General features: G+C 43.4%; 1 pseudogene; it reads right to left on the reverse strand.

Moving 5' to 3' along the window:
* Positions 1 to 232: 232 nt before the first annotated feature.
* Positions 233 to 7,988, reverse strand: LOC118938120 (annotated as a pseudogene).
* Positions 7,989 to 11,443: the final 3,455 nt, after the last annotated feature.

Consider the following 11,443-nt stretch of genomic DNA (forward strand, 5'->3'; position numbering starts at 1 on the left):
GTAGAGTCAGATGGCCAGATTGACCAAAACTCTTCCCACATTGACCACAGCTATAAGTTTTCTCTCCTGTGTGTGTTCTCTGGTGTAGAGTCAGGTGGCCAGATGTAGCAAATCTCTTCCCACATTGATCACAGCTATAGGGTTTCTCTCCTGTGTGTGTTCTCTGGTGAACTGTCAGACCTTTAGATGTAGTAAAACTACTCCCACATTGAGCACAGCTATAAGGTATCTCTCCTGTGTGTGTTCTCTGGTGAACTGTCAGACCGCTAGACGTAGTAAAACTACTCCCACATTGACCACAGCTATAGGGTTTCTCTCCTGTGTGTGTTCTCTGGTGAACTGTCAGACCGCTAGATGTAGTAAAACTACTCCCACATTGACCACAGCTATAGAGTTTCTCTCCTGTGTGTGTTCTCTGGTGAACTGTCAGACCGCTAGATGTAGTAAAACTACTCCCACATTGACCACAGCTATATGGTTTCTCTCCTGTGTGTATTCTCTTGTGCACTCTGAGTCCTCCACATTGAATAAAACTCCTCCCACATTGACCACAGCTATAAGGTTTCTCTCCTGTGTGTATTCTCTTGTGCACTCTGAGTTCTCCAGAATGACTAAAACTCCTCCCACATTGACCACAGCTATAGGGTTTCTCTCCTGTGTGTGTTCTCTGCTGTAGAGTCAGGTTGCCAGATGTAGCAAATCTCTTCCCACATTGATCACAACTATATGGTTTCTCTCCTGTGTGTGTTCTCTGGTGCACTCTGAGATCTCCAGATCGACTAAAACTCCTCCCACATTGACCACAGCTATAAGATTTCTCTCCTGTGTGTGTTCTCTGGTGTCGGGTCAGGTGGCCAGATGTAGCAAATCTCTTCCCACATTGATCACAGCTATAGGGTTTCTCTCCTGTGTGTATTCTCTGGTGTATAGTCAGCTGGTCAGACTGAACAAAACTCTTCCCACATTGATCACAGCTATAGGATTTCTCTCCTGTGTGTGTTCTCAGGTGTCGAGTCAGGTTGCCAGATGTAGCAAATCTCTTCCCACATTGATCACAGCTATATGGTTTCTCTCCTGTGTGTGTTCTCTGGTGCACTCTGAGATCTCCAGATCGACTAAAACTCCTCCCACATTGACCACAGCTATAAGATTTCTCTCCTGTGTGTGTTCTCTGGTGTCGGGTCAGGTGGCCAGATGTAGCAAATCTCTTCCCACATTGATCACAGCTATAGGGTTTCTCTCCTGTGTGTATTCTCTGGTGTATAGTCAGCTGGTCAGACTGAACAAAACTCTTCCCACATTGATCACAGCTATAGGATTTCTCTCCTGTGTGTGTTCTCAGGTGTCGAGTCAGGTTGCCAGATGTAGCAAATCTCTTCCCACATTGATCACAGCTATATGGTTTCTCTCCTGTGTGTATTCTCTTGTGCACTCTGAGTTCTCCATATTGAATAAAACTCCTCCCACATTGACCACAGCTATAAGGTTTCTCTCCTGTGTGTATTCTCTTGTGCACTCTGAGACCTCCAGATTGACTAAAACTCCTCCCACATTGACCACAGCTATAAGGTTTCTCTCCTGTGTGTGTTCTCTGGTGTCGGGTCAGGTGGCCAGATGTAGCAAATCTCTTCCCACATTGATCACAGCTATAGGATTTCTCTCCTGTGTGTGTTCTCTGGTGCACTGTCAGCTCTCCAGATCGACACAAACTCTTCCCACATTGATCACAGCTGTAAGATTTCTCTGCTGTGTGTATTCTCTGATGAATTGTAATGCCTGATGAGGTTAATCTCTTCCCACAGTCAGAGCAGCAGTGAGTTCTCTTCACTGTGGGTCTCTGCAGGTGTTTATTGAGGTGTTCTGATCTGGAGAGACCCTTCTCTCCCTCTTCAGCATCATGAGGTTGTTGAGGCTCCCCAGAGGATCCACGATAGTCCCGTATCTCTCCTGTGTGAACAACAAAGTCAGACAGATGATTAAAGGCCCACAACAGCAGAAGTCCACTGTAAAAGGTGATGCCAACAGCGTAGCCATGATGTTGAACAGCAATTGACGTCTGTAATCAATGTTAACATGATTTGACAATTGTCTTAAAATGAGCAAGAAAAGTCATATTTTGTCTTGTTTTCACATTAGCAGTAACATCGATGATTGTAGGCTAGAAATAGGATATTCATGTTGTTGAAACTCTAAACAGTGTGCCGGACGACTTTTGTTCTCCAAGGCCCCCTTCTGTGTTTGCTAAAATTGTGGCACGAGGGCAATTTGATTGCAGAAACTCCTCCCTGCTAATGAGGAAACCGATAGTTATGGATGTACTATATCTGCCTGGAACAAAAATGGTGAGCAAAGATTTTAGTTTTTCACAATGTATTCTGAATATGAATGGGGGAAAACTCCAGGTTGCTTATGAGAGCATTTCACACTACTTTGGATTATACATTTAAGGCTCATTTGAATGTCCTGCTTAATATAATGTTTGCTACAGTAGTATGAATTATGTGTAATTATTGAAGAACCACGTTAATGACAGTATCCATTTGGGTGTTGTCAATAAAGTTACCATTTAATTTTTTATTTCACCTTTATTTAACCAGGTAGACCAGTGAGATATACTTCCTGTACTACCTGCTGGAGCGCGTGCTATGGGTGGGTGTTGCTATGGTGACCAGTGAGCCGAGTTAAGGCGGCCTAGCAAAGACTTATAGATGACCTGGAGCCAGCGGGTTTGGCGACAAATATGTGATAGCAAACTGGATGCAGTCTGAGTAGAGTGTTGGAGGCTATTTTGTAAATGATATCGCCGAAGTTAAGGATAGGTAGGATAGTCAGTTTTACGAGGGTATGTTTGGCAGCGTGAGTGAAGGAGGCTTTGTTTCGAAATAGGAAGCAAATTGTAGATGCTTAATAGGAGTCTGGAAGGAGAGTTTACAGTCTAACCAGATACCTAGGTATTAGTAGTTGTCCACATATTCTAAGTCAGAACCGTCCAGAGTAGTGATGCTAGTCGGGCGGGCGGTTGCGGGCAGCGATCGGTTGAAGAGCATGCATTTAGTTTAACTTGCGTTTAAAAGCAGTTGGAGGCCACAGAAGGAGTGTTGTATGGCATTGAAGCTTGTTTGGAGGTTTGTTAACACATTGTCCAAAGAAGGGCCAGATGTATACAGAATGGTGTCATCTGACTAGAGGTGGATCAAGGAATCACCCGCAGCAAGAGCGACATCGTTGATATATACAGAGTCGGCCCGAGAATTGAACCCTGTGGTAACTCCATAAAGACTGCCAGAGGTCCGGACAACAGGCCAGGTTGATGAAGACGGCTGCACAGTACTGTCTTTTATCGATGGCGGAAATTATATTGTTTAGTACCTTGAGCGTGGATGAGGTGCACCTTTGACCAGCTCGGAAACCGGATTGCACTGCGGAGAAGGTACGGTGGGATTCGAAATGGTCAGTGATCTGTTTGTTAACTTGGCTTTCGAAGACTTTAGAAAAGGAAGGACAGGATGGATGTAACAGTTTGGGTCAAGAGTATCACCCCCTTTGAAGAGGGGGATGACTGTGGAAGAGAGGTTGAACAGACTAGTAATAGGGGTTGCAACAATGGCGGCAGATCATTTTAGAAAGAGGGTCCAGATTGTCTTGCCCAGCTGATTTGTATGGGAACAGGATTTGCAGCTCTTTCAGAACATCAGCTATCTGGATTTGGGTGAAGGAGAAGCTGGGGAGGCTTGGGCAAGTAGCTGCGGGGGATGCGGAGCTGTTGGTTGGGGTAGCCAGGAGGAAAGCATGGCCAGCCGTAGAGAAATGCTTATTGAAATTCTCGATTATCGTGGATTTATCGGTGGTGACAGTGTTTCTTAGCCTCATTGCAGTGGGCAGCTGGGAGGAGGTGCTCTTATTCTCAATGGACTTTACAGTGTCACAAAACTTTTTGGAGTTAGAGCTACAGGATGCAAATTTCTGTTTAAAAAAGCTAGCCTTTGCTTTCCTAACTGACTGTGTGTATTGGTTCCTGACTTCTCTAATAAAGTTGCATATCGCGGGGACTATTCGACGCTAGTGCAGTAGGCCACAGGACGTATTTGTGCTGGTCAAGAGCAGTCTGGTCTGGAGTGAACCAAGGGCTATATCTGTTCCTAGTTGTACATTTTTTAAAGGGGCATGCTTATTTAAGGTGGTGAGGAAATTACAATTAATGAAATTACAATTAATGAACAATCAGGCATCCCCTACTGAAGGGATGAGGTCAATATCCTTCCAGGATACCCGGGCCAGGTCGATTAGAAAGGCCTGCTTGCAGAAGTGATTTTGTCTACAGATTTAGGGCTGTTCCTGGTGGGTTCCTTGAAAATGTGTGTGAGATTGAGGGCATCTAGCTTGGATTGTAGGACGGCCGGGGTGTTAACCTCACTAGGGTAGGGGGCACTATTTTCACCTCCGGATGAAAGTAAACTTGGTAGATTTGGATAGAAAACACTTTAAATTTTCCAAAATTTTCCAAAACTGTTAAAATAGCCTACAAATAGCCTACACCTACTGTGTCTGTCCAGAACTCATTGGAGCAGGAAACTGAGGGCCTAGAATATTGTATACAATGGTGCAAGCTTGCTATACGAGTTTCCTGACCCAGTAGATACCCAGTAGATAGTTGATACAATGTTTCAAGTTTGTTGTAGACAGGCCATTTATCGGGATATTTTCTACCTGCAGAAAGCAATGTTTTTATTTGTTGGCTTTTTTGTTGTAGGCTTTTTTTTTTTACATAGTTGGCAATGGCAATAAAAGTTACTTTTAGATATCTATAATTTTCATTTAGATTTAGATAGAATGTAGATTAATCACAGACAATAATTTTGAGATACTATTATAAATTAAATGAAACTGTTCCACGAAAATGTGCATATGAAAATCATAACTGGCACACAGATTGGTAGAAATGGTCAGATACATTTGCACTCCAACTGGAAAAGGTTGCATACTGCTGGTGTAGTCTATTACTAGTCTATCTATCTGTAGTCTATTAGTCTATTACTGCAAACTTCAGGAGCAGAACGGCAGAATTTACAAAGTCCAGCAGCGGAGGGGGGGGCTCCCTCCGGTCAGGTTATGTTGACGAGCGGCTCCCTCCGGTCAGGTTGTGTTGACGAGCGGCTCCCTCCGGTCAGGTTGTGTTGACGAGCGGCTCCCTCCGGTCAGGTTGTGTTGACGAGCGGCTCCCTCCGGTCAGGTTGTGGTGACGAGCGGCTCCCTCCGGTCAGGTTGTGTTGACGAGCGGCTCCCTCCGGTCAGGTTGTGTTGACGAGCGGCTCCCTCCGGTCAGGTTGTGTTGACGAGCGGCTCCCTCCGGTCAGGTTGTGTTGACGAGCGGCTCCCTCCGGTCAGGTTGTGTTGACGAGCGGCTCCCTCCGGTCAAGTTGTGTTGACGAGCGGCTCCCTCCGGTCAGGTTATGTTGACGAGCGGCTCCCTCCGGTCAGGTTATGTTGACGAGCGGCTCCCTCCGGTCAGGTTCTGTTGACGAGCGGCTCCCTCCGGTCAGGTTCTGTTGACGAGCGGCTCCCTCCGGTCAGGTTGTGTTGACGAGCGGCTCCCTCCGGTCAGGTTGTGTTGACGAGCGGCTCCCTTCGGTCAGGTTATGTTGACGAGCGGCTCCCTCCGGTCAGGTTGTGTTGACGAGCGGCTCCCTCCGGTCAGGTTGTGTTGACGAGCGGCTCCCTCCGGTCAGGTTGTGTTGACGAGCGGCTCCCTCCGGTCAGGTTGTGTTGACGAGCGGCCCCCTCCGGTCAGGTTGTGTTGACGAGCGGCTCCCTCCGGTCAGGTTGTGTTGACGAGCGGCTCCCTCCGGTCAGGTTGTGTTGACGAGCGGTTCCCTCCGGTCAAGTTGTGTTGACGAGCGGCTCCCTCCGGTCAGGTTGTGTTGACGAGCGGCTCCCTCCGGTCAGGTTGTGTTGACGAGCGGCTCACTCCGGTCAAGTTGTGTTGACGAGCGGCTCCCTCTAGTTATGACGTCGAGTAATTTGTGTGTCTTAATTATTTAATTAAAAAGAATGCTTCACTTCACTAGGGTAGGGGACAGCATTCAGAATTTTGGATCAAAAGCGTGCCTAAATTAAACTACCTGCTACTCAGGCCGAGAAGCTAGGATATGAATATAATTAGTAGATTTGGATAGAAAATATAAAGTTTCCAAAACTGTTAAAATAATGTCTGTGAGTATAACAGAACTGATATGACAGGCGAAAACCTGAGGAAAATCCATCCAGGAAGTACTATTATTTTGAAAGGCTGTTTTTCCATTGAAAGCCTATCCACCATTCAAAGACTTAGGACCCAGGTCACGATCTCTATGGGTTCTTCTACATGTGGTCATTCTTTAGGCATTGTTTCAGGCTTTTACTCTGAAAAATGAGGGAGATCCACCATAATTTGCAAATAAATTCAGAAAAAAATCCTACAGTGTGATTTCTGGATTTTTTTTCTCATTTTGTCTGTCATAGTTGAAGTGTACCTATGATGAAAATTACAGGCCTCATCTTTTTAAGTGGGAGAACTTGCACAATTGGTGGCTGACTAAATACTTGTTTGCCCCACTGTACATCCTAGAAACCTGGTTAAACTATCATTATGACATCATGGATGAATTCTAGAATATACTATATAGCCTAGAAACTTGGTTAAACTATCATTATGACATCATGGATGAATTCTAGAATATACTATATATCCTAGAAACCTGGTTAAACTATCATTATGACATCATGGATGAATTCTAGAATATACTATATATCATAGAAACCTGGTTAAACTATCATTATGACATCATGGATCAATTCTAGAATATACTATATAGCCTAGAAACCTGGTTAAACTATCATTATGACATCATGGATTAATTCTAGAATATACTATATATCCTAGAAACCTGGTTAAACTATCATTATGACATCATGGATGAATTCTAGAATATACTATATAGCCTAGAAAACTGGTTAAATTATCAATATGACCTCATGGATGGCCAGTCCTTGTATTCATAGTGTATTGAATTCAGGGGGTAGCCCTGAGCTGAACTCAAACCTGGGTCCAGCGACTGTCAAATCAACACCTTATAACTGTTACGCCAAGATGTCTGAACTTCTTGACGAGGTCGCTAGGTGTTGGGTTAAGGTTTCTTCAATATCGTTCTCTATGAATTTGAGAGTGGTTACACTTCTCCTTCCCCCATCCCTCAGCTGTTAACCAAGTCTATGGGCAGCCATTTTGTTGCTGTTTAAAAAAACACACAAAACCCAGCAATTTGCAGTACAAACAATAACAAATCTGTCATTCCACCACTATTTTGGTAATAAAAGATTATGGGGTTGGAGAAATGTAACTACAGACAGACCTATGGATGCAAGGACTGACCATCCATGATATCAACATTATAGTTTTAACCATGTTGAGGCGGCAGGCTAGCCTAGTGGTTAGAGCGTTGGACTAGTAGGTTGCAAGTTCATATCCCCGAGCTGACATGGTACAAATCTGTCAATTAACCCACTGTTCCTAGTCCGTTATTGAAAATAATAATTTGTTCTTAACTGCTATACAGTGTTGATTTACATTGTTTCTAAACATTATAGTAAAAAAAGCTTATTTGGGGTTCTGATGGGGTACAACAGTTGAACTCAGCTCATGAGGCATGTGTTATATTCTTCAAGAATCAATGGCTGTAAATAAATCATTTAAAAGTCACAAAATGGATGTAGCAAATGCAGATTTCCGCCTTAACACCAAACATCAGTTCAACTGCAGAGTTTGTGCCTCTGTTGTTAAGACAGTACTTACCAGTGTTAATCAGGGAACGGTTTCTAAAAACCATCTTATGGCTAAATTCATCGTTAGAACCATTGGATGCCTTAAGATGCGTTTGGGAAACCGGGCCCAGATATCCAGGTTCCTCCTCTTCTTCCTCCTCCTTTTTCGATGTAAAAGTAATCCCCTCCCCCTCCTCTTTCACGCCATAAACTGCATCATCCTCCTCTTTCACTCTGAACGCGTCCTCCTCTTCTTTCACAGTAACGGCCCCACTCTCTACTTCTCTACACCAGCAGCATAACCATAAATTCCCAGACCGCCATCTGCCGACTGGAGTGGGTAACGCAGTTGAGTAAAATGTATATTTTATCTTCAGATAACAAGTTAAAGTGTACGAAGCATGAGTTTTAACTCACCAGTGTAACAATACAGTGTGGTTAAAGACTTGGTAAGCTAATTGTAATCACGATATGGTACCTATAAGAACAAACAGTTATGTTTTTGCGTTATTACATATTTATTAACTTATTTTGTGACTCTTCCAAACTACCCACAATGCAGTATTTCTCAACGTCATATGGATGCTCTTCTCTGTGCTACTGAGTTTGTTTGCCAGTGTAACGGTGTAACGAAGTTACATGTGTAAAATATTTGTATCCTCTATTTAACTAGGCAATTCAGTTAAGAACAGTGCCTTAGACCGCTGCCCCGCTCGTGTGATAAAGGTATGGGATTCTGGGTAATCCACAGCAGATTTATGGAGAACTTGAAAATTGAGTGGTCCTGGGATAGAAAGGTATAAAATTGACATTACATCATAAAATCCACGTTTTAAATCACACATTAGCAATTTATGTTTTAGTAACTACTGTTGTTGGTTTGGTGTCAAGTCATCCTCTCTTTATATGTTATTTGCCAAATCTCTGTTTTCCATGTGGGTGTTATGCTAAAGATCCCTCTTTCAAGTTGGTATCTAACTGGAAAATGCATCTTCTTTTAGGAGTGCTATTTTTACCCTGTCGACTACTGATCATTCATCCACACTGTGTGTCTCATCAATGCAGGTCATTTATGACAAATGTATAAAGTACATGTTTTATAAACTCATGAACACCAGCGAGTTTATCAGCCCGGTTTTGTTAGTTTAGGTGTATTATACTTCTTCGCCACCAGAGGGGGACTTTGAGTAATATTTCAGGTTAATTTGATAATTTTTTGCTACTAAAATGGATGACAGTTTATTCTGATGTAGTGAATATGAGACACATGGAAACAATTGATTCATTTATAATAGTAAATTAGGAATTAGTAGGAATTGTTAAATCCACTATACGATCACAATGACATTGATAGACATTTCAATAGTTTTTTTGTTAGTATATTACAGGGCACATTAATGTAGAATTGCTGTGGGAGTGGTATTTATATCCCGTCACTACTGATCATTCATCCAGACTGTGTGTGTCCCATCATTGCAGCTTTGGAAATAAATGAACTATCCATTCATTGCTCCTTCCTGTGTTGACTCACTGACTTGAGGGACCAGGATGGTCACACTAGGTCGATATCTAACTCAAGCTTCACCTCATGCTTTTCATGAACTGTGTGGTTGTGTTATCTAGTGGGAACCCGATAGCAGGGTAGGCTCTGGTGCCTTCTTGCCGTGGGCACAAAACAACAGAGGAAATTAACATGGTTGCTCCTTTATGTTTTGTCAACTTTTCGGTAGGGATGTTACGTTTGATACCGGAGCTACGAGGCACGTGTCCAAATCGCTCAGCAGTAAACTTCAAAGCAGTGTGCTGATGCCTGTATCACTTTATCAGCAGCACGTGATCAATGACGTCTGAGGCTTCGTTTCATCGAACAACCACCTGATTGGTTTGGTATTGTGCTTGTTTGACACTGCAGGCGACTGCCAACTGACTGATCTTCAAATCAACTTACATCATAAATAACGACTCATTATTATTTAAGCAGTGTGTCCCTTTATCAGCATTGATCAATGACTTTTGAAGATGAATTTTCTCCCATCATTCTCTATGTCTCTGATCTTTTGATCTGCAAACACGTTTCAGTTTTGTTAGTTTGGTTCAAAATGGTCTCGGTGCTGGTTGGCCTTTTTTTTGTTGTTGATACAATTGTCTGGAAAGAGCCAATGCTTCAGGAAGCTTTGTTTCCCCATCACTACTTTTCAGCATGTTTTCTGTGAATTAGACTACGGAAGTTTTGTAACTTTTTCCACCTTGGCTTACTGTTAGATGGGTTATAATTGGTCTCCGGTAGTTGGTCTCTGCTGACCATAACCGTGCTGGTTGGTTATGCTGTTTAGGCTAATAGCTAGTTGGCTAAATAGCTAACGTTAGCTGGCTGGCTAAGATAACTGCATGTAGCTAACATTCTTTGATATTTGGTTAGATGGCATTATGTCTTTCCAAAACTGTGGTTTACTTTAATCACCCAAGTCATGAGCGCAAATTATTTCTAACTTAAAGTTCTACATTTGAAGTTATTTATGTTGTAGTTGACATCATAGGGAATAGGCTGGTCCTGCATATTACTTCACACCTGACTTTGGCATTCTTCTGAATTCTGATTGGTTTAATGTAATAACTCCAAATATAGAACAGTAAGGTGTAACTTTGCATTGGGAAAAATATTTTATTTAACTTTTTATAAACAATTACAAAACATACAAAGACAACATCATACAAACATGAAGTACATCACACCTGCCCAGACCCACTAGAACACACCTCCATCTCCATTAACTACATCACACCTGCCCAGACCCACTAGAACACACCTCCATCTCCATTAACTACATCACACCTGCCCAGACCCACTAGAACACACCTCCATCTCCATTAACTACATCAATCCTGCCCAGACCCACTAGAACACACCTCCATCTCCATTAACTACATCACACCTGCCCCGACCCACTAGAACACACCTCCATCTCCATTAACTACATCACACCTGCCCAGACCCACTAGAACACACCTCCATCTCCATTAACTACATCACACCTGCCCAGACCCACTAGAACACACCTCCATCTCCATTAACTACATCACACCTGCCCAGACCCACTAGAACACACCTCCATCTCCATTAACTACATCACACCTGCCCAGACCCACTAGAACACACCTCCATCTCCATTAACTACATCACACCTTCCCAGACCCACTAGAACACACCTCCATCTCCATTAACTACATCACACCTGCCCAGACCCACTAGAACACACCTCCATCTCCATTAACTACATCACACCTGCCCCGACCCACTAGAACACACCTCCATCTCCATTAACTACATCACACCTGCCCAGACCCACTAGAACACACCTCCATCTCCATTAACTACATCACACCTGCCCAGACCCACTAGAACACACCTCCATCTCCATTAACTACATCACACCTGCCCCGACCCACTAGAACACACCTCCATCTCCATTAACTACATCACACCTGCCCAGACCCACTAGAACACACCTCCATCTCCATTAACTACATCACACCTGCCCCGACCCACTAGAACACACCTCCATCTCCATTAACTACATCACACCTGCCCAGACCCACTAGAACACACCTCCATCTCCATTAACTACATCACACCTGCCCAGACCCA

The sequence above is a fragment of the Oncorhynchus mykiss genome, chromosome 13, assembly GCF_013265735.2.
Source record: "Oncorhynchus mykiss isolate Arlee chromosome 13, USDA_OmykA_1.1, whole genome shotgun sequence".
Taxonomy (NCBI): domain Eukaryota; kingdom Metazoa; phylum Chordata; class Actinopteri; order Salmoniformes; family Salmonidae; genus Oncorhynchus; species Oncorhynchus mykiss.